General features: G+C 38.0%; 1 protein-coding gene and 1 non-coding gene across 22 annotated transcripts in view; both read right to left on the bottom strand.

Moving 5' to 3' along the window:
* The window catches only part of Dtnb (dystrobrevin beta), a 232091-nt gene that overhangs the window by 76398 nt on the left and 131127 nt on the right, over positions 1-24566 (bottom strand). The gene's annotated exons all lie outside the window — the stretch shown is intronic.
* Trnag-ccc (transfer RNA glycine (anticodon CCC)) lies at positions 17647-17720 on the bottom strand. The gene has a single exon. It is a non-coding gene; the product is annotated as a tRNA-Gly (tRNA).

Below are 24566 nucleotides of genomic sequence, written 5' to 3'. Positions count from 1 at the left end.
ACCAGGTCTCCAAAGAATAGGGTGTCATTCACAGAAAAAGGGAGGGCTGCAGACTAAAAAAATGTTCACTTAGATTAACTTTCCTCAAAAGATGGCAGCATCCAGGGCACAGGTATTTCTGATTTCTGCTGCATAAGGTTTCAGGATGTGTTAACTTCTCTAGTAAGTCACTTCCCTTCAAAATTTACTAGTTTACAGATCAATTCATGGACCCCCAGAAGTAACCAAAATATATTTGTCAACAGTGTATATTTGACTAGTCAAGCCAGTTTATCTATTATGATGAAGAGGACATACATGATTTATAGCAATTTATAATGCTGGTTCACTGGTGAAATACTACGGAGGCAGATTCTAAAATTCCTTTTATTGTTACCATTCTATCCTTCCTCAAAGAGCATTCTGCCTGCAGCAACAGTTAGGTCAAGTGCACAGCCCCTCCTCTTCCTGCTTTGTGCAATGGTAAATCACCTCCTATTGTCAAGGCAGGTTCCATGTTTATCCACCAAAGCGAGAAGTTAAACAAATAAGGTAAACCACCTTTTGGGAAAGTCAAAAGGTTAAAAAATAACTATTGTTACTGTAAATTTATGTAGCATAAATACCATGCTACATATTTACAATGAGGTTTCTCTGACTTCTAGAAAGTACATTTTACTTTATTGGTCATTCATAATAATTAACCTTAAAAGAGAAAAATGCAGAAATGTCCAAAATGCAATTAGCCTGTTCATAGAAAGAAGCAAAAACCAAAACAACTCTTTCAGCAGACACATGTGTCTCAATTTCTATTTCTAGCAATTTGATATAGCCATTTGTGGTGTAGGCCTTATTTAATGAGATTTTTTTTAGGAAGAAAAGGTTTACCATAAATGAATTCTTACACTTTTACCACTAAACAGGGTCTAAATATTTGCAGAGGAACCCAGGTATCTTTCTCTAGCTCTAGAAAAGGATAGAATTGTAAGATGGAACAATGATCGGCAAAATAACTAATAGCATTGCTCAATTTAATATACTGAAAAGCAGACAAGGGTCTTACAAAACAGATATCCAAATCAACAGAAATATACTATTTTATTTTCAAAAACTTTCCACAATAAATCTCCCCTTCCTTATTCTCCTTGTTCATTAAACTTAGAGAAGTCATTGGTACTACTTTATATAGATGTCCACTGCTGTATTTAAGAAAACGTAAATGCTTCAACGAGTTACTGCTCACAGAGAGATTAGTGACACCTGTCATATAATGTCATTTCCTGACCTGTTTACATAGTCACTACTGAAATCTGTTTTCAAAAACAGAAACAAATACATTGCTATAGAAAACAGGCTGACTCTCAAGTATTTCTACCAGACAGGAAAGATACAGGGGGTTGCCCCTTGTAAGGGACTCTGTGGGAAGTTCCAGAGACTTCAGCACCTTACCAAAAATAAACATGATTATTTTCAACCCAGCAGCTTAAGTAGCGAACACATAAAGGCAAGAAAAGCTATGTGACCTTTGTGTTCTGCAGCAAATGCTGCTTCTTTCTCCATGTATCTGGCATCCACGCTGCATTGCTGTTGTCCCTAAGGAGACAGCAATCACACGATGAAGGCTCTTCTCTGCAAGTAGATTACCTCACAGAGTACCTTGGGAGAGAACAGGTATGAAACACACGTCTGCACGTGCTAGCAAGCCCATGAGAAAGTCAAATGTGGCTGACAACAGGAAGGCAGTGCAGCACACAGGTGCTGCTCCATGAAGCTTAAAAATGAAACACTCACCTGCAGCAGAATCCAAGTCTTGCTGCCATTTAGTGACTCAAAGGACCGAGTCGTTGAATGCATCCTGATGGGGACTTTAAGAAACCTCCCCGGCCCCTCCCCAAGGCCCTTTCCTCATTGCCAACTGCAGGATAAGAAGTTGCCTGCAGTACTGCACCTGCCAATCCATCTAGGGAGGTAGCTACTGGGAGAAGAGCAAGGCTGAATTCTTTCTGTTTGGCTGAAGAGCAGTTAATAGGAATGCAAGCAGGATGGAAAATAGGACAACGGTGTCTATCTGACCCTTTGAAGCAAAGAGCTCCCTAATTCATAAAGGCAGCTCATCAGAGGGCAGCTGAACACAGAGCCCAACAGTGCGAGCTGCTGAGCAAGCTTCAGGAGACAACTCCAGCAGGAGGACCGGTCATGAGAATGTCCCTGCCAGTCAGAGCTATCCCGGGGTTCTTTGTTCTTCCATCTCATCAATAGCTTTTAAAATCCCCGTCCCTGGTTTCTACCTCTTCACGTTTCATCCCTCAATGTCTAGCGTCACCTGAATATCGTAACACCTTCTGCTGGTTTGCTGGTGCCCCGAGAACCACTCTGCTGTTATTAGTGCTCATCTGACTCTTCAGGGCTGGAAATTCTCTAAGCACAGCTCAAGTCAGGTCACCACCCACCCCAAGTCATCTACCCTCCATGCAGTCACTGCCCGGACAGGTCGGCTCAACTCCTGTCCATCTTAATTTTCACCATGTCCTTAGCTTTCTAAGTGTCCTGGGTAAATACTCTATTCAAACACAGGTCCTGGACTTTTCTGCCACAATACACCAAAAACAAAACAAAATAATAAAACGTATTTACACTAAAAATATGGCAAGTTAAAATGAATCCCACACCTGGGAAAGAATTCTATTTCCTTAGATAAACAAAGAAGTGAGAAAAGTCATGTCAATAGATCAGAAGACTAACATTGATTTTAATATAAACACTTTGATTTTAAAAAAAAAAGGCCTAAAAAATAAAGTGGATGCACATATTAGATGAAAGAGTTGATTGATTATTTCAGAAATATAAAACAAATAACAGTGGATAATATCTTTCAAAAGACTTCAAGTTCTAAGAATATATAAGAGGGACAATTCAGAATAAGAAGGCCAGTTTGAACAATAGGTAAAATTAATTTCGTGGAAAAAAAGAACTACAGAATACCTGTGATTGAAATACCATAAATTTATAATAAAAGTGAGAAAAAGGGGCAGTAGAGAGAGGAAAGAATACAGGTTTTGGAGAAAAAGGTTCTCATTCCAATTCCAGTACTAAGTGGATGTGACCTGTGTGACTTTGGACAATGCACCTTTTGTGCCTTAGCAGTTTGTGAGGCAAAGGGGCTGGTTCTAAAGCAGAGATCGTCACATGTTGACCCTGGGGACCTGGGGATGGCGGAAAGTGAATCAGTAACCAGGGTGGAGAGCAAGGGACAGACCGAGGATGTAAGGCACCAACCTTTTTTTTTTTTCAGTACTGGGGATTGAACCCAGGGCCTTGTGCTTGCAAGGCAAGCACTCTACCAACTGAGTTATATCCCCAGCTCAGGAACCAACCTTGATTCAATAAGTTCTACCTCAGATTTCAGATGAACAAAATGTTCCATTGTTTATTTTAAAAATTTGTCAACTACTTTCCTGACTACAAAATTTAAATGAGAAATTCCTGCTATTTTCTTACTATCCTGTTTTCTTTTATAGTATTTATCAATTTTTAATTACATATAACTAAGGTTTATTTGTTGACTGATTTTACTCAAGAGCTTGTAAACTTCAAGAGCAGGATCCACAGGGTTTGTTTTACCTCTGTATTTACTGTGTTTGTTCACACTGTGCGCTTAAGACAGTGACTGGAACACAGTGTGTGCTCAGGAACTATTCGTTCAAAGTTAAGTCCCTTTCACATCTGAGCTTTTTTGATTTTACTTACTGCTGTCTTCTACTTTAAACAATGCTTCAGCTGAAACCCAAAGTGCCAACAGGGAAGGGCTCACCTGAACTGAATTTTAAATGGGACAAATATCCAGATAGGGAAACCAAAGGCGAGCAGACAGGACATGGCAAAATTCTTGAGTGAGAGGAGTCCTGATGACTAAATGACCCTCTAGGAGTACACAAACACCTGAACACCAAGAACACCTCGGGCCGCTGGTGCCTGTTAAATCAGCCTTGGTATTTAATTTCTGGGCCAAAAGAATCTAAAAGCAATTTTCAACATCATCATATATTAGGGAATTTGCCAGGGGGAAAATGAACCACCTTGCATTTCATTAAAACATGTACCAAAGCTGGGTGTGGTGACACAGGTCTGTAATCCCAGGTACTCAGGAGGCTGAGGAAGATAAAAAGTTCAAGGCCAGTCTCAGCAACATAGCAAGGCTCTGTCTCAAAATAAAAGTAAAAGGGTGGGGGATGTAGTTCAGTGGTAGAGCACCCCTGGATTCAAGTCCCAGTACCGTTACAAACAAACAAAACCCAAAGACTCAGAGCCTTGGGAGACAGTGCTATCTGTGACAGTGAACTCTAAATCAGCTGCAGAAGTACTCTAGGAACTTCTGGTTCAAGGTGGTAGACTGCACATGCTAGGAGTTCAGCCTCCTACATCAAAGAAAACTGACTTAAACATATAAAAATAAATGAATGCATACATAGGTATAATCCAAACAAAAAAGAAACTCTCTTTAAGCAAAAAAAAAAAAAAAAAAAAAAAAAAAAAAAAAGAAAAGAAAAGAAAAAAAAAAAAATCTCCCATGGAAGAAGATAAAGGGGAAGCCATGTGCTGAGCAAGGCTGCCTCTTGCTGGCATGTGCCACACACAGGCAAGCAGGCACCTCAGGGGCTGGAAGAACTTAAATCTTGCCCCTCCCACCTTCCAAAACCAGCATCTGAAAGAGTCTTTAAAATGAGTATATTTACTGTTCTCAGACACCTAGATGTTAGCATAATAGCATAAAATGTTTGGGAAAATAACCAATTAGAGACTTTAAAAATAAAAGTCATAATTATTGAGTTTTTTAAAACTCCACAAATGGACTTAAAAAAAGGAACCATCTAAAGACTGACAGAACATTAAATTAAAAAAAAGAAGTTAAGAAATGTGAGAGATAGATCCAGTAATTTTAAAGTCTGTATCATGGAGTTCCAAAGAGTCCAGAGAGAATGGAGGAGAGGCCAAAGTATTACTAGAAGAGACAATGGCTGAGAACTCCTCAGGACTGATGAAAGACACGAGCCCTCAGAGACTAAGAATCCTGGATACTAAAACAAGTCAAAAATTCAATTAAACAGCTTATATCCAGAAAGACTATGGTAAAACCTCAGATTACCAATTCTATAAAGAAAATCCTAAAAAAAAAAAAAAAATCACCAGCAAAATATGACACATTGAACCAAAAGGAAGAAGAATCAGACCATCTTGAGCAAAACAGATTACTAGGTAATAGAAGAGTGAGGTCCTCAAAGGATGAAGGGAAACAACTTTTGACTGGATTCTAAATCCAGTCAAATGATCATTCAAGAGTGAGGATGCACCACAATAATTAGACAAGAAAAATACAGATATCCAGATTGTAAAGGAAGAAGTAAAACTATTTCTATTTGCAGATAAGATGATCTCACATGGAAAAACCTGAAGAGTCCACACGAAAAATATTAGAGCTAAGCTGTAGGACATAAGATCAATACACAAAAATCAGTTGTATTTCTATATATGAGTAATGAAAAAACTGAAAATGAAATTTTTAAAAATGCATTTATAATAGCATGAAAAAGAATACATAGAAATGAATTTAACTGAAGTGTTAAGACTTGTATACTGAAAACTATAAAATATCATTGAAAGAAATAAAAGTCTAAATAAATGGAAAGACACCTCATGTCCTATCCACAGACTCAAAGACTTAAAATTAAGATAGCAATATTCTTCAAAGTGACCCATGGATTCCATTTCAGAAATACAGTTTTCAGTTTCATGACTCAGTTTCCCCAAGGTCCTCAACTCTACCTTTGACATTGTGCCTTTGTGGGTCAAGTTGGCACATGATTATTCATATAGTCTCTTCCATAACATCAGGCCAGCTAGCATTTTACCTACCATCTTTTAATGCATTTTTATTTTAAAACTTGAATTTAATCTTTTTTGAACAAATATATAATGATTTCAATGCAATGTGAACAAGCGGAACCATTGCACTCAACAATTTGATACTATATTTAAACACACAGGGGCTATTGAGAAAAACTATTCAGATACTTGGCCCTGAAAGAAATCACAACTGGACTGAGTTATCTTACAGAATACCACCTCTGACTAACATTCAATAGTATCAGGGAGCATCAAAGAATACCAAAAAAGTCTCATGTGTTTGGAAAATTTTTAAATTGCTTTAACTATGTGTATTAGAAAAATTTTTTCAAAAATCAAATAATCATCTAAAGAAATAAGAAACTAGTAACAAGGTTTGATCCCTGTATGCTTTCTCTTTTCTATCTAAAAATATGTAAGTTGCCAATTCCCAAATTTATATTTCTAAGCACACACACTCCAGAATCACCACCCCACCTCAGACTTTCATCAACTGCCTACTTGATATTTCTCTTTGCATGTCAAAAATAATTTAACATGTGCATATTGGAGCTCTTATTCAACTCAAACTGGCTGTACCTGTAGTAATCCTCTTCTCTGTTCTTCTAGCTGTTCAAACTGATCTGTTTCCCTAACTTCATGTCCAACCTGTCAGCAAACCTGTTGGAACAAATATAGCCAGTGATCATGTATTTGGTCACTTCTCATACCTCTACTGCTATCCTCAGGTCCACTCAAGTTCACTCCTCAGCTGGATTTTTTTCAAAACTGCCTGACTAGTCTCCTTCCTTCTATCCTGACCCTCCTCTCTCTATTCTTTGCAGTGGTCATAAAGATCCTCCTTTTGAATGGAAGTCAGAAAAGTCAAAACTGTCCAAACGCCTCTTCTTCTCACTTAGTTCTTACAATGGCCTGTAAGATCCTATGCTGCCTAACCTCTTATAACACCTTTGCTTTTGTGTCCCCTTTGCTTATTTAATTCCTCCTAAACAGCTTTCTTGGTGTTCCTTGAACATGCCAGGTATTGTTCCACTGCAGGGCTTTGCAAAACCTGTTCTTTCTGCAAGGAATGTTCTTCCTCCAGACACCCTCAAGGGCCACCCCATCATCTCCTCAGTCTATGCTCAAATATCACCTTTCATTAAGGCTTAAAATAGTAACTATTAAAAACTTTGACTCCTCCACCTCCAGTACTTCCCACCCCTCTTTCCCTGTATTAGTCTTCTCCATGGCACTTCATTACCATCTAAAGTCCCATATGCTTTACTTATATCATTCGTGTCTGTCTCCCACCACTAGAAAACAAGATCTCTGAAAACTAAGACTTTTTTTGTCTGTTTTTCTCTGAGTGGTGCCTAGAACATATTAAGTGCTCAAAAGATTTCTTAGAAAACTCTAGGAAAATTAGGAAGAAAATAATAAAGACAAAAGCAGAAGTAATTATTTTTCTTATTTCATAATTACTAAAAAATAATTTTGACATGGAGATGAGAAGGCTGTTAAAGTATGGTATAACACTGGCCTTCCAACTTAAAAACAGTGTATCTCCTTATTTATTTATGTCTTTAAAAAGTTTTCTTTAAGCAGTGCCTTGTTGTCTTACACATTACAGATCTTTCATTATATCTATTCCTATGCTATCTTTTTGCAATTGTAAAAGGTATTGATTTTTAAAATTTCATTTTCTAACTGTTGCCAATATATGGAAATACCCTCCCCCTTCTTTTGTATACTGACCCATGTTTTACAGTATTGGTAATTTTTTTCTGATTTTTAATATTACTCAAGAAGTCAACTTTCTGTAAAAGTATCGATGCTTCACAAATAATCTTTCTTCGATACGTTTTTAATATCTTCTCCTTGTTGCTGTTGTCCTTTAGTTTTACTATTATGTCTCTGGGGATGGTTTTTCCTTTAAAAGTTTTAATTGGAATTTACTGACATCTGCCATCAACTTGGGAAAATTCACACTCATTATCTTTTTGCCTTGCCTCTAATTTTTAAATTTTGTCTTTCTGGAATTTCAATTACCTGTATGTCACAACTTTCCCCTGTATACCATAATTTTTATGTCTTTGTCTCAGCATACTACATTTTAAATAATGTTTGGATTTATCTTTCAGTTCACTAATTTTCTCTTTATCTATGTCTAATCTGATATTGACCTTTTATTATTGAGGTTTCTATTTTCTTTTTCCAATTCTTATAAATTTAACTTGATTGCTCTTCAAATTTTCTGGGACTTTGTATTGTCTTGTTTCTTCATAACACTTTACATTTTCAACATATTCCTTTTTAAAAAAAAAAGACAAAATACATACATATATTCTGTATTTGATAACTCAAACTACGTAACTTTTTAATATTGCTTCTCTTTATTCTCACTCATGCCACCTTGTTTTTTCTGTATTTTGGGGAGTCTGAGTTGTGGATACTACTTAAGGCTCAGGCTTTTAAAGGCCCTCCTCCCTAGAAGACTTGTGTTTGCTTCTAACAGGCTTCTGGAAGCACTACCCAAAAAGAAGAGCTTTAAATTCGATTTCTGAGTTGGGACTCTGGGGTTAAAACTATGGCATAAATTCTGGTTTCAAACCCGTGTAATGATGAGCTTGCGGTTAGGAAGCTCTCTATTAGACGTTTGATATTTAATTAATTATGGCATGTTCCAACTGCTGATTTCCTCAAAGGGTCAGGAATAAAATACTTATGATTCCTACCCAACAACCTGGCAAATGTGAGAGGGAATTTGAGATGATCAGTCTATAACTTAGAATGCCCTTATAATCTGATAGGACACATTAATATCCTGCATCTTTTGGAAACAAGAAGCATGCTTATAATGCATCCTTTCGTGCAGCATCACATCATTCATTTGTATTTATTCACTTCATTTTATGTGCAAAATGAAGGTTATAATGTTGATATAAATTGATTTTAAGCCATAAATTCATGCTGGCTCAATTTTGGAGGTACCTTCTTTATCCTCCCATAGTATACTACCTTTAAGTTTTTAAGTTTTTGAAAAAGTGAAAAACCAAGGAGGAAGATTATTCAATATAATTTAACAGAATATTTTCTTAAATTCATGATTGGAGTCAATGTTTCTAATTTTACTCTTACAATTATTCCACTAATGCTATCCAAAAGAGGAAAAAATCAGACAAACAAGAAGAGCCACTTTACACCTAATGAGAAGATGCCTTATTATGATATGACCTGATGTTGACTTTTAGGATTATTTCAAGAAGTAAAAGAGGGCTTCTCTCCAGAAGATCATGAAAAACAGACTTTTATAATATAAGTAAGCCTCTCTTTGGTTGTCTTCCAAAGCTTCAGTAAGAAAAGTAAAGTCATACTGAATAACAAGCAAGGTCCTATAATGTGATCTTCAGCTACAACTTACAACTGTGTTCCGTACTCCAGAAGCACAAGTGAGTACAGGCCCGCAAACACCCAGAATTTTCCAGGATTATACAATCCCAGCTGCTTAAGAAGCTGAAGGTGCAAAGCAGAGGCTTATAATTTTTAAAAAGTCCTGGGCTAGTGCATACTCAAGAAATCCACCAAGAAGGAGACCAATAACACAAAGCAACAAGAGCTAAAGGAATTTGGGGATGGAAAGAAAGAAGAGATCCACATGAACTAGCTACTTCAAGGGCTTTAGGGATGGAGCAAAATTTAACCTGCACTCATGGATGTAAAATATGTGCAAAAGTCTGAAAAAGGTCAGGACACCGAGCTGGGCTGGGACACTGAGCCATCTCAGTGGGTTGGAAGGGGGTACATTCATTTTAAAGGGGGGGAAGGAGGCAGGTATGGCCAAAGCAGAGGCTTTGTGCTGCATAAATTTAGTAACGGATAAGATTTAGGAAGTAAGGAGCGTGCTGAGTACACAGGACACAGGGCCTTGAATGCAGCATGAGGAGCGCCTCCCTACTCTTAGCAGTGGCATTCTGTGGACAGGCAGGTAATAAGACAAAGGCAGTGACTGAAGATGATTAAATGGTAACGAATATGTTCAAGAGTTTAAAAAAATATGAGGACCAAGGACTACTGTTTCTAATTCCAATATTTATACGATTAGCTCTAGTATTGTAAAACTATAGGGAAAAGAAAGCCTGCCCTCCCCGCACACCAGGGGCGTGGACGCTTCCTGAGCACTGCTGCTGTGGGTCCTCCCGCGCGTGCGCTTCTTCACCACCAGCACTTCTTCAAGCTACTCATATTTGTTCAAGGTCTACCACTGGCCAGTCCCATTCTAAGCCTGGAGACAGAACAGAATCAAAGCCCTTGTCCTCAAAGGGATGCCACTGAAGCAAGGTAGGAGGACAAAGTGACTGACAGTGCTGCTTAGGTGAGACAATGCCAGGAGTTTCTCTGAGAAGCTAATATTGAAGGAGAAAACTGAATGATGCCAAGGCATCAGCCACAGGGACATCAGCATGAGCAGCGTTTCGGGCAAATGTTAACAGTGGATAACAGGCCTAAGGTGGGAACAGACCCAGGAAAACAAAAGGGCAGGGAGCCCAGCAGGAAAGTGGTGGTAAATAAATCAGAGGTGGCCAGGAGCCAGCTCTTATGAGGCCTTGTAGATGGCGGAAGATCTGAGCTTTCAGGGGTGAGGAAAGTCACTGAAGGGACAAGAACAATGAATGAATGAAAACTGGATTATGCGATAGGACTGATAGAATGCTCAACTAGTGTGCTAGAACCTAATAATTTTAAATTGTCTTTACATGTTATCTAACATGCTTTTAGAAACAGTTAACTTTTATTATTAGTTCACACAAAGAGACACATCTCTGAAAGACCTCAAAAGGATTTTTCAGTACCATTAATATCTTCGAAGCTTGAATATAAAAAGCAGATTGAATCACAGGGAACATATTCAGGGTTGTGGTCACTGCTAAGGGTTAAACATTTAAGATGACTATGTCTTAGACAGGATTAGCTACACAAATGCAAACACAGAAGGCAGTAAAACAAAACAAAGACTAAGCACACAAAAAATGAGGGAGAGGAAGGCTGGAGTGTGAGAAGGAAGACATGGGAAGAGAAGAGAACTGGTTAGCAGGCTCAGTGGAAGCCTGGTCAAAATTCCAGCATACTTTGTTAGGCGTACCTAAAATTTACGTGAAAATACACATACACACACACACACACACACACACACAGGAAAGAGGAAAAAAGGAAAAATTTTTGAAAAAGAAGAGAACTTATATGAAACTTCGAGACTTACTATTAAGTTACAGTAATGAAGATCAAGTGGTGCTGGCATGAAAACAGACACACACAGAGGTCAAAGAATTAGGACTGGGAGCCCAGAAAGAAAACCATACATTTCCAGTCAATTGTTTTGACAAAGGTGCCAAGACTATTCAACAGAGTAAAGGACAGTCTTTTCAACAAATGGTGCCAGGACAACTGGATACCCACACATCAAAGAAGGAACATGGATTCTTCTTTTCCTATTCGTATCCCTTTAATTTCTTTGTCTAAGACCTCTACAATGAGAACTACAGAACACTAAAGAAAGAAATTAAAGAAAACCTTAGAAGATGGAAAGATCTCCCATGTTCCTGGATAGGCAGAATTAATATTGTCAAAATGGCCATACTACCTGAAGTGCTATACAGATTCAGTGCAATTCCAATTAAAATCCCAATGATGTACCTTGCAGAAATAGAGCAAGCAATTATGAAATTCATCTGGAAGAATAAAAAAACTAAAATAGCTAAAGCAATCCTCAGTAGCAAGAGCGAAGTAGGGGGTATTGCAATACCAGATCTTCAACTCTACTACAAAGCAATAGTAACAAAAATGGCATGGTATTGGTACCAAAATAGACAGGTAGATCAATGGTACAGAATAGAGGACATGGACACAAACCCAAATAAATACAATTTTCTCATACTAGACAAAGGTTCCAAAAATATGCAATGGAGAAAAGATAGCCTCTTCAACAAATGGTGCTGGGAAAACTGGAAAACCATATGCAATAGAATGAAATTAAACCCCTATCTCTCACCCTACACAAAACTCAACTCAAAATGGATCAAGGACCTCGGAATCAGACCAGAGACCCTGCATCTTATAGAAGAAAAAGTAGGTCCAAATCTTCAACTTGTTGGCTTAGGATCAGACTTCCTTAACAGGACTCCCATAGCACAAGAAATAAAAGCAAGAATCAACAAGTGGGATAGATTCAAACTAAAAAGCTTTCTCTCAGCAAAGGAAACTATCAGTAATGTGAAGAGAGAGCCTACAGAGTGGGAGAATATCTTTGCCAACCATACTTCAGATAGAGCGCTAATTTCCAGAATCTATAAAGAACTCAAAAAACTCTACACGAAGAATACAAATAATCCAATCAACAAATGGGTTAAGGAAATGAACAGACACTTCACAGAAGAAGATATACAGGCAATCAACAGATATATGAAAAAATGTTCAACTTCCCTAGTAATAAGGGAAATGCAAATCAAAACTACCCTAAGATTTCATCTCACCCCAATTAGAATGGCGATTATCAAGAACACAAGCAACAACAGGTTTTGGCGAGGATGTGGTGAAAAAGGAACACTCATACATTGCTGGTGGGGTTGCAAATTAGTGCAGCCACTCTGGAAAGCAGTGTGGAGATTCCTCAGAAAGCTTGGAATGGAAACACCATTTGACCCAGCTATCCCACTCCTTGGCCTATACCCAAAGGACTTAAAATCAGCATACTACAGAGATACAGCCTCATCAATGTTCAATGCTGCTCAGTTCACCATAGCCAGATTGTGGAACCAACCTAGATGCCCTTCAGTTGATGAATGGATAAAGAAACTGTGGCATATATATACAATGGAATATTACTCCGCAATGAAGAATGATAAAATTATGGCATTTACAGGCAAATGGATGAAATTGGAGAATATCATGCTAAGTGAGATAAGCCAATCTCAAAAAACTAAAGGACGAATGATCTCGTTGATAAGCGGATGAGGATATATAATGGGGGGTGGGAGGGGTTAGCATTAGGTTTAGGGTTAGGTTTAGGGTTAGGGATAAGGAGAGAGGTAAGAATGAAGGAAAGAAGGACTGTATAGAGGGGAAAGAGGGGTGGGAGGGGTGGGGGGGGAAGGAAAAAAAAATAATCAAACATCATTGCCCTATGTAAACGTATGATTACACAAATGGTATGCCTTGACTCTATGTACAAATAGAGAAACAACATGTATCCCATTTGTATACAATAATAAAAAAAAAAAAAAAAGAAGGAACATGGACTCTCACCTCCAACAAAAAATCATCTCAAAACTAACCCGAGGTGAGCCTGTAATTCCAGGAACCTAGGAAGCTGAGGCAGAAGGATCTCAAGTTTGAGGTCAGCCTCAGCAACTTATCAAGGCCCTAAGCATCTTAGCAAAACCCTTAGCAAGGTGTGGTGTAGGGGGACTGGAATGTAGCTCAATGGTTAAGTGCCTCTGGATTCACTCACCAGTATCAAAACCAAAAAACAAACAAAAAGAAAAACTAACACAAAAACTGATTCAAGACTGAAATGTAAGAGTTAAAAACACAAAACTTCTATGAGAAAACCTTTTTTATTTTGGTTTTAGGCAAAGATTTCTTAGAAAAAATACATTCCAGGGCTGGGGAGATAGCTCAGTTGGTAGAGTGCTTGCCTCGAAAGCACAAGGCCCTGAGTTCAATCCCCAGCACTGCAAAAAAAAAAAAAAAAATACATTCCATAAGAGAAAAATTTGATGATTTTACTTCCTCAAAATTAATTTTTACTCCTTATGAGCTCATTAAGAACCCAGTGTGGTAGCGCATGCCTATAATCCCAGTTATTCAGGAAGCTTTCTGAGGTTTGTTATCTGCAGTCTGAAAATATTAAATGAAAAATTCCAGAAACAAATATTTATACATTTTGAACAACTTTTATCATAATATTTTGTTACAATCTATTTTACTGTTAGATATTGTTGTTAATCTCTTACTTGCCTAAATTATAAATTAAACTTTATCAGGTGTGTACATATAGGAAAAAAACAGCATACATAGAGTTTGATACTATCCACAGTTTCAGGCATCCACTGAGGGACATATCTCCTACAGATAAGGGGGAACTACTGTATGCTGCTGGTTGTTTTGGGCTAGAGATAGGAGTTGGAATTCATTACAAATGGGTAGGAGGGACCTCTTTTGAAATATGGAAACATTCTAAAACTAGATGGTAGCAAGGAATACAAAACTGTACAAATTTAGTAAAAATAATTTAATTGTCACAGGGGATGTATGTAATGGTCCATAAATTAGATCTCAATGAAACAGTAAAAAAAAAAAAAAAAAAAAAAAAAAAGACAAATCAAACAGAGCACTAATCTCCAAATTTTATAAAGAACTTAAAATACTTTACACCAAAAATACAAAGAACCCAGTCAATAAATGGGCTAAGGAACTGGGCAGACACTTCACAGAAGAAGATATACAGGTGATCAACAAATATATGAAAAAGTATTCATCAATCCTAGTAATTAAGAGAAATGCAAATTAAAACCACCCTAAGATTTCATCTTACTCCAATTAGAATGGCTATTATCAAGAACACAAGCAGGGGCTAGGGAGATAGCTCAGTCGGTAGAGTGCTTGCCTTGCAAGCACCAGGCCCTGGGTTCAATCCCCAGCATCACCAAAAAAAAAAGAACACAAGCAATAATAAGTGCTGGCGTGGATGTGGGGAAAGAGGCACACTCGTACATTGCTCCTGGAGTTGCAAATTGGTGCAGCCACTCTGGAAAGCAGTATGGACAGTCCTCAGAAAACTTGGAATGGACCCACCATTTGACCCAGTTATCCCACTCCTCAGCTTATACCCAAAGGACTTAAAATCAGCATACTACAGTGATGCAGTCACATCAATGTTCATAGCAGCTCAATTCACAATAGTTAGACTGCGGAACCAACTGAGTGGATAAAGAAACTATGGTATATATACACAATGGAACATTACTCAGCCATAAAGAAGAATAAAATCATGGCATTTGCTGGTAAATGGATGAAGCTGGAAAATATGCTAAGTGAAACAGGCTAAGTTCAAAAAAACCAAAGGCTGAATGTTTTCTCTGATAAGTGCATGACGATATATAACGAGGGAGGGTGATGGGGGGGAGAAGAATGAATGAACTTTGGATGGTGTAGAGGAAAATGGGGCAGGAGAGGATGGGGAAGGAAAGATAGTAGACTGAAACAGACAGTATTGCCCTATGTATATGTATGATTACATGAATGGTGTGAATCTACATTGTGTACAACCACAGAAATGAATAGTTGTGCCCCCTTTGTGTACAATGAATCAAAATGCAGTCTGTAAAAATAAAAAAATTAATAAAAAATAAAAAATAAATAAATTTTAAAAATCACATTACTTCAAAGCCATTATAATGGTTACTATAAAAACAAAACACAACTATATAAACTATGGTGGTGAGCATATGGAGAAAATGAAGCCTTGTGCACTGCTGGAGGAATTATAAAATGGTCAAACTGCAAATTCAGGGGTTCCTCAGAAAATTAAAAATAGAACTACCGTATGATCTAGCAATCCCATTTCTCAGCATATACTCTAAAAGAATTAAAAGCAAGGTCTTAAAGAGATACTTGCCCACCCATGTCAAAGCAGCACCATCTAGAGGAGCCAAATCAGAAGCAACTCAACCCAAGCATCCATTGACAGATGAGTGGATATGCAAAATGTATAATAAACATACAATGGGATAGAATTTGGCCTTAAAAAGGAAGGGAATCCTATCATGTGCTAAACATGGATGAACCTTGAAAGGACATTCTGCTAAATGAAATAAATCAATCACAAAAAAAGACAAATACCATAAGATTCCACTCATATGAGGTAGCTAGAGTAGTCAAATTCATAGGAACAGAAATTAGAAAGGTAGTTACCCTGGGCTGGGGGAGAGGGAAAAGGCATTGTAATTTAATGGGGATAGAGTTTTAGATTTGGAAATGAAAAAGTTCTAGAAATCTGTTTCACAGCAATGTGGATATACCTAGCACTCCTGATTTGCTTACAGTTGATAAAAATTTTAATTGTGTTTTTTGATAAAAGATTTTTTTAAAAAAGGAAAACCAATGGTGATTTCAGGCCATGTGAGATTAGAATTTAAAGTAGTACGGAGGTAAACAGGGTGAGAAAATCCCAAGGGCATGGTGAAACTCAGCAGAGCAGAGTCACAGACAGCTTGTAAACAATTACTCTCCTAGGATTGGGTTTTGACAGGCCTGAGTTTTGTTGTATCGAATAATGCTATGTCTCCTTAATACACCATAACCAATCACCACATTTGCTGTTCATTTGACCATTCCTTCCTAGTACACACACATATGCAGGTTCAGGCAAATCTTAGCTTATTTCTAGGACTATCAAATGATGCTTGGTCCTTGTTGCTTTCTTTTTTTGAGAGGTACACTTTCTGGAATAGTAAGCAACCCTAAGATCAGAAAAGAATTATTTCTGGAAATTTCAGCTTAAAATGGAGCAACACTAACAACACCCAATGCAGGAACTGAATCTCAGGGTTCTCAGGGAGTCCTGCACTTCTCAGCTGCCAGGTCTTCAAAAGCAACCCAGCGAAGTGTGACACAGAACTAGCCTAAGATGAGCTGTGACTGAAGAGCCATTTGAGCCTTCACACTCTAGGCTGCAGGAACAGGAGAATCAAGAGCAACTTTCTTTTCCCAACAGGTCAAATTACATGGTTCTAAAATTCGAGGTGCCTGGTGGGCTTCAAATTCCTGATAGCAAAATACGACAGAGTTAATAGCAGACAAGGTACGATCCAAGAATCAAAGTATAATAGTTAACCTGTCAGAAATAGCTCAAAATTAAAATCTTCCAAATAGGTTCAGTCTCAAGAAACCAAGACACCTAGAATGAATGTGATACTCCTCTAAAGTGACTGGACTATCAGACTCACCTGGTGATCTAATAAAAGGATCACCCTATTGGTGTCCTCAGAGGAGACACCGTCCCCACACCAGACACAGAGCCCTGCTCACAACACCTTTGATAAGTACTTGCATAAGACTGAGCATCATATAGGTTCTATAACGTCTGACAATTTTTTAGAATATTTATTTATTTATTTTACATGTGACCATTTGTTTAGGAATGCAGTTAAACCCATTAATAACTCTGAAAAAATTTGGCTTTTAAAAACAAGGTGCCAAGAGGCATTTGGTTTGGTATATGACAATTGGCTAGAACTGTCCTTGTCACAAAGTCACTCCAAACCCATCCTCTTAAAACAAGTGACACAAAATGTGCTTTATTAATTCAACAACATAAACAAGAAGTCAGACCTGTTCTCCCACAGGGTTACAAATGGTTCTACATGTTTCCTACTCTAGTGAATTCTACTGATGTACTTAAAGTCATGAGGAATAAGTACAGAACAGGCAGATTTATTGTGCTGTCCTAACCAGTTCACAAACGCTGAAAGTATAAGTGTTTAAAGCATAGTTGTCTAAAGTTCAAAAAGAAAATCTATGAGGTTGGTATGGGGGGGAAAAAGATATTTTTTTAGATCAAATCAAAGCAATGCACATATAAAGAACCTAAGTCACCATTAAGCAGAGGATTAGTTAACAAATAAGAGCAACATTAAAGTATGGCTTTAGTGTTAATTTTATAATTGTAGTATAATTTAAATAACATTACTTTTCAGCTGTCTAGGCTAATTAGGTTTTTTTTATTTTTTGCGGTGCTGGGGATTGAACCCAGGACCTTGTGCTTGGGAGGCAGGCACTCTACCAACTGAGCTACATCTCCAGCCCTTAATTAGGTTTTGATGCAAGGTGTGGAGGAAAATAGTTGGCTTAGCTGTTCAAATCTGCTATATACTTATGAATGCAAAGGTGGTGAGAACAAATGAAGGTGCTCTCTCAGTAACTGGCAGTCTGCTTCTAGAAATTGCCAATAACATTAGAAATTATCAATTATCCTTCACTCTTGAATGCAAAAACCCTGGACCATCCAACCAAAGATGATGATCATTCAAAAGAAGCACAAAGTGCAGTTTTTATCCACTCTTTCTTAAGAACAGAGGTCAGCAAACTTGTCCTGTAAAGGGCCAGACAGTAAATATTTAGGCTTGGGCGGGCATGAGGTCTCAGCTGCAGCAAATCTGTTCTGCCAAAGGTAGCCCCAAAGTGCCACAAACCAGACATAAATGGGTAAGTGTGGCTCTGTGGCCCAGTCAAGCTTTGTACACTGGACAGGGACATTTCAATTTCATATAATTTTCACTTCACAAAATATTATCATTCTTTTATTTATCTTGAACCACTTAAAAATATAAAAGTCACTCCTAGATCATGGGCCATGCAAAAACAGATGACAGGCTGAGTTTAGCCACAGGGTTAGTTTGACAACCCTGTTAAGAAACTAGATGAATCCCAGGTGTATGTGGCAGGATACATCATGCTTTTTCACTGGAATTTAAGAATACAGACACTAAGCCAATACCAGCAAGTTTTGCCTTCTCTCGGTAATAAATAACCACAAACTGAAATGTAGTGGTGACTAACCTCTAATTGAAGAAATTAGGTTTAAGAACTATGTGGTTAGATAATTAGATCCTAAGCAACAACAAATTGCTTGATTTAGAACAGAAAAGAGTCTATCAGAGACATCAAGACCAGAAGTCATATAAAAATGTTCTGACCAAAAGAAGCAACTCATTTTTCTCTCAGAGACTTGGATTTAGTTGGGAGAGTGCTGGTAAGTGAAATGGCTTTGTTTTGAAGATAAGTCTTGAGATTTATTTGAAAAACCTCATTTATTCAATATTCTCAACTCCCCCAAAAAGAGCAGCAGGAATTGTGCCTGACATCTACTGGAGGCTTCAGGAAACTGAAGGGACGTCAGACTCTCTGAAGGAGAAAACAAAAACAAAAACAAAACACAGAAACCTAGAAAGGGGCAGGACGCAGATGCCTGTCTACAGGAACCTTCCCGCGACGTGCTTTAAGGAGCTAACAGTGCTGGGCCCTGCTGAAGGCACTGGGAATTCACTGGGAATTCACACCACAAAGGTTGCCGTGAGGGTTAAGGGCTGCACAGGGAGGAGGTGAGCAGAGGGACCAGAGTACTGTGAGTCCCAAATAAATATGAACAACACCTGAATCTCAAACCTGCGAGGGTCTAAACAAATGTCTATTTTATGTCAACAATGAAACATTAATGTGTATTTTATCTCACAGTTTCAATTTCTTTCCCAAATTTATATTGGGGTTTTAATTTTATTTCTTGGCATACAATAATGGTACAACATAGGTTTCTTACGTGTTCATAAACTTCTCTCTCTATGGCCACCATGACAGTTCAAAGCACCAAGGTCTCTCACCTGGTCTTTGAAGAAGTTTCTCTAGCTGGCCTCTTCTCTTTCAAGGGTTCCAGCAGGCAGTAGTTTTCTTTTTTGTTTTTGTACTGGGGATTGAACCTGGGACATTTTACCACTGAGCTACATCCACAGGCTTCTTTTTATTTTGAAACAGGTCTCACTAAGCTGCCCGGGCTAGCCTTGAACTTGGGATCCCTCTGCCTCAGTCTCCCAAACTGCTGGGATTACAGGCTGTGTCACTGCGCCTGGCCAAGCAGTGGTTTTCTGAAGTGGCAAGTTCACCATGCCTGTCCCCTACCCCTCCTCAAGCAGGCTAAGGTTCAACCCCAGCAGCAGCCCTCCTCCTTGGCAGCCCAGCCTGGCTCCACATGGCTCCGGTCCTCTTGCTCTCTCTGCCAGGATGCCCAGGCACCACCTTTTGCAGGCAAATTCCTGGTTATCCTCTGGCTTCACTGTAAATGCTGTTCTTCACAAAAGCCTTTCCTGGCCTGCCAAGAAGCTAAAGGCACAACCTAAGGTAAAGACATCTTGTTAGAGAATTATTTTGTGTAAATAGGACAAATATGTGATTTACGTTATTTTCCAGAGCTTCAAAATGAGTAGGATAGTTCTTTGAGATACAATGGTACAATCTTTATATTAGCCAGACAGCATGAAACCCATCAAGAAATTTTCAAGAACTTTAAAGAAATCCCTAACCTGCAAGTTTTTAGACCATAACAGTATCTGAGGCACACAACTGAGGATTATTTAAGTTCAATGATACTATTCTTTCAAGTGAAACTACTATTTCAAATCTTTTTTGAAGGCTTTTTCTGGCTCCAGTTATCTGGTACAAAATAAAACTTAATGTTGAAGTGACAAATACCACAGTAGGTAATTTCAAGTTGCATTGTCCAAGTTATTACAGTAGAAATTTTAAAATAAAGCTTCCATTGATCTGAAGAGAATTTCTGTAAATGGAAAACACCTGATTTTAGAGCACCTAAGAAGACTGAAGATTCCATATAGATGTTAAAACTCATAGAGATTAGCATGCATGTTATTGCTAGAAGAGAGAAAATACCATATTTTCATACCACATTTACATAAGTTACATTATAGGAAAATCTATTTCCTATACCTGAAAAGGTTTAAGATAAACAATGTTCAGAACATCTACTTTTCCAAGGGGAAGATAACACCTCCATGCTTTTCAGAGGAAGAGTGTGATATCAGTGGTTCCGGAATCCATAAGTACTGACAGATGCAAACATTTTCTAAGGAGTCAGACTTGGTTTGCACCACCTTATCCAGTAGGCTACACACAAAAGGAAATGTTGGGGAACCTAACAGAAAAGTCTATGAACAGCATTAACCTTCAATTAAAAGGGCCTTATGAACTGAATTCTGGATAGCTAATTGCAACTACAAAAAACTGGCTTCCCCAAAACATCACACAGCACCTCAGTAATATGTGCAACTTTTGTGTTTTTATGCCTCAATTCAAAAACAAATTAAAAAAAAAAAAAACTGGCTTCCTCATTTTCACTCAAATCTATTTACTTACAGAGTAGTACAAGAATACTGTTTGCACCTTGCGTTGTAGCTAGGTACTACAATAAATATTTATTGAGCTAAGTGCTCAATAAATATTTTCTGAATCAATGGATAATTATAAATCTTAGCAACAGTTAAGATTTGCTACTCACATAGTTATACTTTCCTTGTACCACATTGTACACTTTTTATTTATTTACTTATTTTTTGGGTGATATTGGGGATCAAACCCAGAGCCTTATGAATGCTAGGCAAGCATTCTACCACTGAGCCACATCCCCAGCCTCTATATACATTTTTGATTTTTTTTTTTTTTTTTTTTTTTTTTTGTGGTGCTGGGGATTTGAACCCAGGGCCTTGTGCTTGTGAGGTAAGCACTCTACCAACTAAGCTATATCCCCAGCCCACATTTTTGAATGCTTAATAATAAAATTCTTGGTTTCTTGTTCAGATGTCTAATACCACTCATGAACTAATACAGTGGTCCAAAACTGATCAGATTTGCTAAGGAATTTTTTAAAGGTAGAATCTCAGGCTACCCTCAGCATAATAATTAAATTGACCTAGAATGGAAGTAATGTGTACTTTTTAAAGCTTTTTGAGTTTTTAAATCAGCTGGGATAGGAAACTACTGACATGCAGTGAATATAGAAATATATATATATAATATATATATATACACACACACACACACACACACACATGACATACAAAATCAAAGTTGAAAGGAATTTTAAAAGTTATCTAGTAAGTCCAATTAGGAATAATTGTTCCAAAACTCATTAGAATCTAAAAGAGAAGCTGTCATTGCTTTTTTTTTTTTTTTTTTTTTTTGGGGGGGCGGCCTGCTAACTATATTCTTGGTTTGGGAATAATTCAGATTAACAAACACTTGAACTATAAGTTTGAGTCTAGGTAAGACCAGGTAGAGTTAAGACATTTACAGAACACACTCCTAGGGCTGACCAATTTGTGACTCTTCTCCCCAGGAATCCAGAAGACTATACACTCTTGAATCTGGTAGGGGCACAGAAGAGCCCAGTGAGCTTTCCACATGCTTTCTTCCCCTGCTGTGGCAATCACGGAGGCCTGGCGCTAAGGTGGGGATGTGCAGAAGACTGAAGTGGCCCCCACCACTAAATCACTGACATGGCTCACTACTCCTGAGTCCCTCCAGGTGACTCCAAAGGTCATCATAGACTTTGTGTGAGTGACACACACAAAGGGGTGAACCACTGGGCTCTGGGGGTCACTTTGCTACTGTGGTTTACCTACTATATCCTGATTATGTAACATCCATAGTCCACGATCCTGTCTTAGACAAATTCTCTATGCAAAAATTATAGCATGGTGGGTTGTAGAGAAAAACTGTAAATAACATCAATAGGAGAATGAACTCGTGTGGTAGTTTTTGATAAGTCTCAAAAACATATAATTTAACAAAATAATAAACTTACAGAAGGATATTTACAACATGTCCATTTGTATTAACTATAAAAATATGTGATTTTATAGATAAATACCAAATAAAGATTAGCAGCTACCCTTCGGGAGAGAGAAAGGGCAATGGGATCAGGAAGGGGAGCAGTGAAGACCAGAACTTGATCTACGATGCTTTTATTTACTTAATAAAAAGATTCAATGCAAATATAAGAAAGTGATAATAATCAATAATGAAAAGTTCAGTTTCTAATTCTTAGCTTTCAGTCCCAGATTGCATTTCCTCCTAAATTTATAAATAGATGTAAGGAGGGCTTTTTTAAAAAAAAATTTTTAATAAACTGAGAAGGCATCTATGGTCAAGTTTATCCCAAGCCAGGAGAAGTGGAGGAATGCCCAGAGATTAGAGATTCCTGGCACCTTTTAAAGAGGGCCTGAGATATTGCCTTCAAAATAAGAGGAGTGGTGGGAAGTCAGCAAAAGGAGCTGCAAATTCCCACCAGATCCCCACCTCCTCCAGCCCTGCTCCCATACCACACAGTCAGACTACTTCTTTCAAGGCAAAAAGGAAAACAGTTATACTGTTTAGGCAAACTGATCAGTACATCTCTCAACTCAGAAACCCCAGGCAGAGAAGGGGTCCAGGACCCGAATGAAGAGGGAGAGATTACATCTGTGTAAAAAAATAAATAAATCCAGAAGTTTATGAACTACTGGATTCCCCAACTTACTGCTCCTGGTCAAGATACATGTAATCTTTGACACAACTATATCTTAGGTACACAGAAACCCTTACCCAGTTTCACAGGGGAAACACCTAGACCTTCACTGCAGTATGAGGAAGCAGAGATGTGAAGGTGACCCAGGTGTCCATCACAGGTAAAAATCCTACGCACAGAACCTCTCGTGTAAATTTTTCAACAGTACAAACAAAACAGTGCCTATTTTTCAAGAACCTGCATTAATAAAAAACATACACAATAATCATATTAGAGCTGTTGCCTATGGAGGAAAAAGGTGACTAGAATAGAGATATGAATAAAGAGATTTTTTAAACATATGATAAATACCCAGAGGTGGTGGTGCATACCTGTAATTCTGTCTACTCAGGAGGCTGAGGCAAGAGAATTCCAAGTTTGAGGCCGGCCTCAGCAACACAGTGACACCCTCTCAAAAATAAAAGATAAAAAGGACTGGGAGTGTAGCTCAGTGGCAGAGTGTTCGCCTAGCATGCATGAGACCCTGGATCCAGTTCCTAGCACTTCATGCACAAGTAATAAAATAAATAGCACAAAATAAAATGATAGAAAAGTCCAGGTACTACAGTAGTAAGTTTAATAAGCATAATAATCTAAATGGGAAGATTTAATATCATAAAGATGTCAATTCTCTCCAATTTGATCTTTAGATTCAATAAATCTCCAATCAAAAATTTTAATAAACAATGAGTTCAGTAAGTTCCTGAATTTTATATGAAAGATCAAAGAAGGAATAGAGAAAATACTACTGAAAAAGATTACCTAATCCATTAGGGTAATTAAAATAGTGTGATACTGACCTAGGGATAGACAATTTGACCAATGGAACAGAATAAAGAGCCCAGAAACCAGCCTGAGCATATCGGAAATTTCATTTTTGACAATGACAGCACTGTAGGTCAGTGGAGAAATGAAAATGATAAATGGCCCAGAAACAGTTATTACTCAATACTGAGAGGGAGGGAGGGAAACTGTACATTCTCTATCACACCACACACATGTGAAAGGGACATCTTTAAACTTAAAGGGAAAAAAAAAAAGGAGAAAACCTGTTGGGGCAGGCAAGGATTTAAAACAAAAAAATTCAACATAGAATATACTAGCCAAAAAAAGGAAAATGGTTATCAAAACAATACAAATAAATTATAAGCAATCAGTAAACTGCATTATGGAACACAGTGGGGGGAGGAACACATATTTTTTCCCAACAAGAAGGAAGCAATAGGAAACTGAAAGGAAAACAACAACAAAAATCATACAAAAAAGTCAATCAAGTCATAAAACCAGCAGGTGTGTGGTGTGTGTGGTGTGTGTGGTGTGCTGGGAAGGGCACCAGAGCCTCACACAAGCCACCACACATGCACCACTGAGCTCCACCCCAACCCCAAAGTGTGATCTGGGCAACTGGTGGTGTATTAGAAGAGCTCAGTGAGTTCTGAGAGAGGACCGTCACAGCCTGCCATCTGCCTGTAATGAGTGATGTTAGCTGTAAATACTATTATTGGATTCTCAACTTTCAGGTTTATAAACCTCAGAA

The sequence above is a fragment of the Sciurus carolinensis genome, chromosome 13 (assembly GCF_902686445.1).
Source record: "Sciurus carolinensis chromosome 13, mSciCar1.2, whole genome shotgun sequence".
NCBI lineage: Eukaryota > Metazoa > Chordata > Mammalia > Rodentia > Sciuridae > Sciurus > Sciurus carolinensis.
This window is presented reverse-complemented; position numbering and strand designations above follow the sequence as displayed.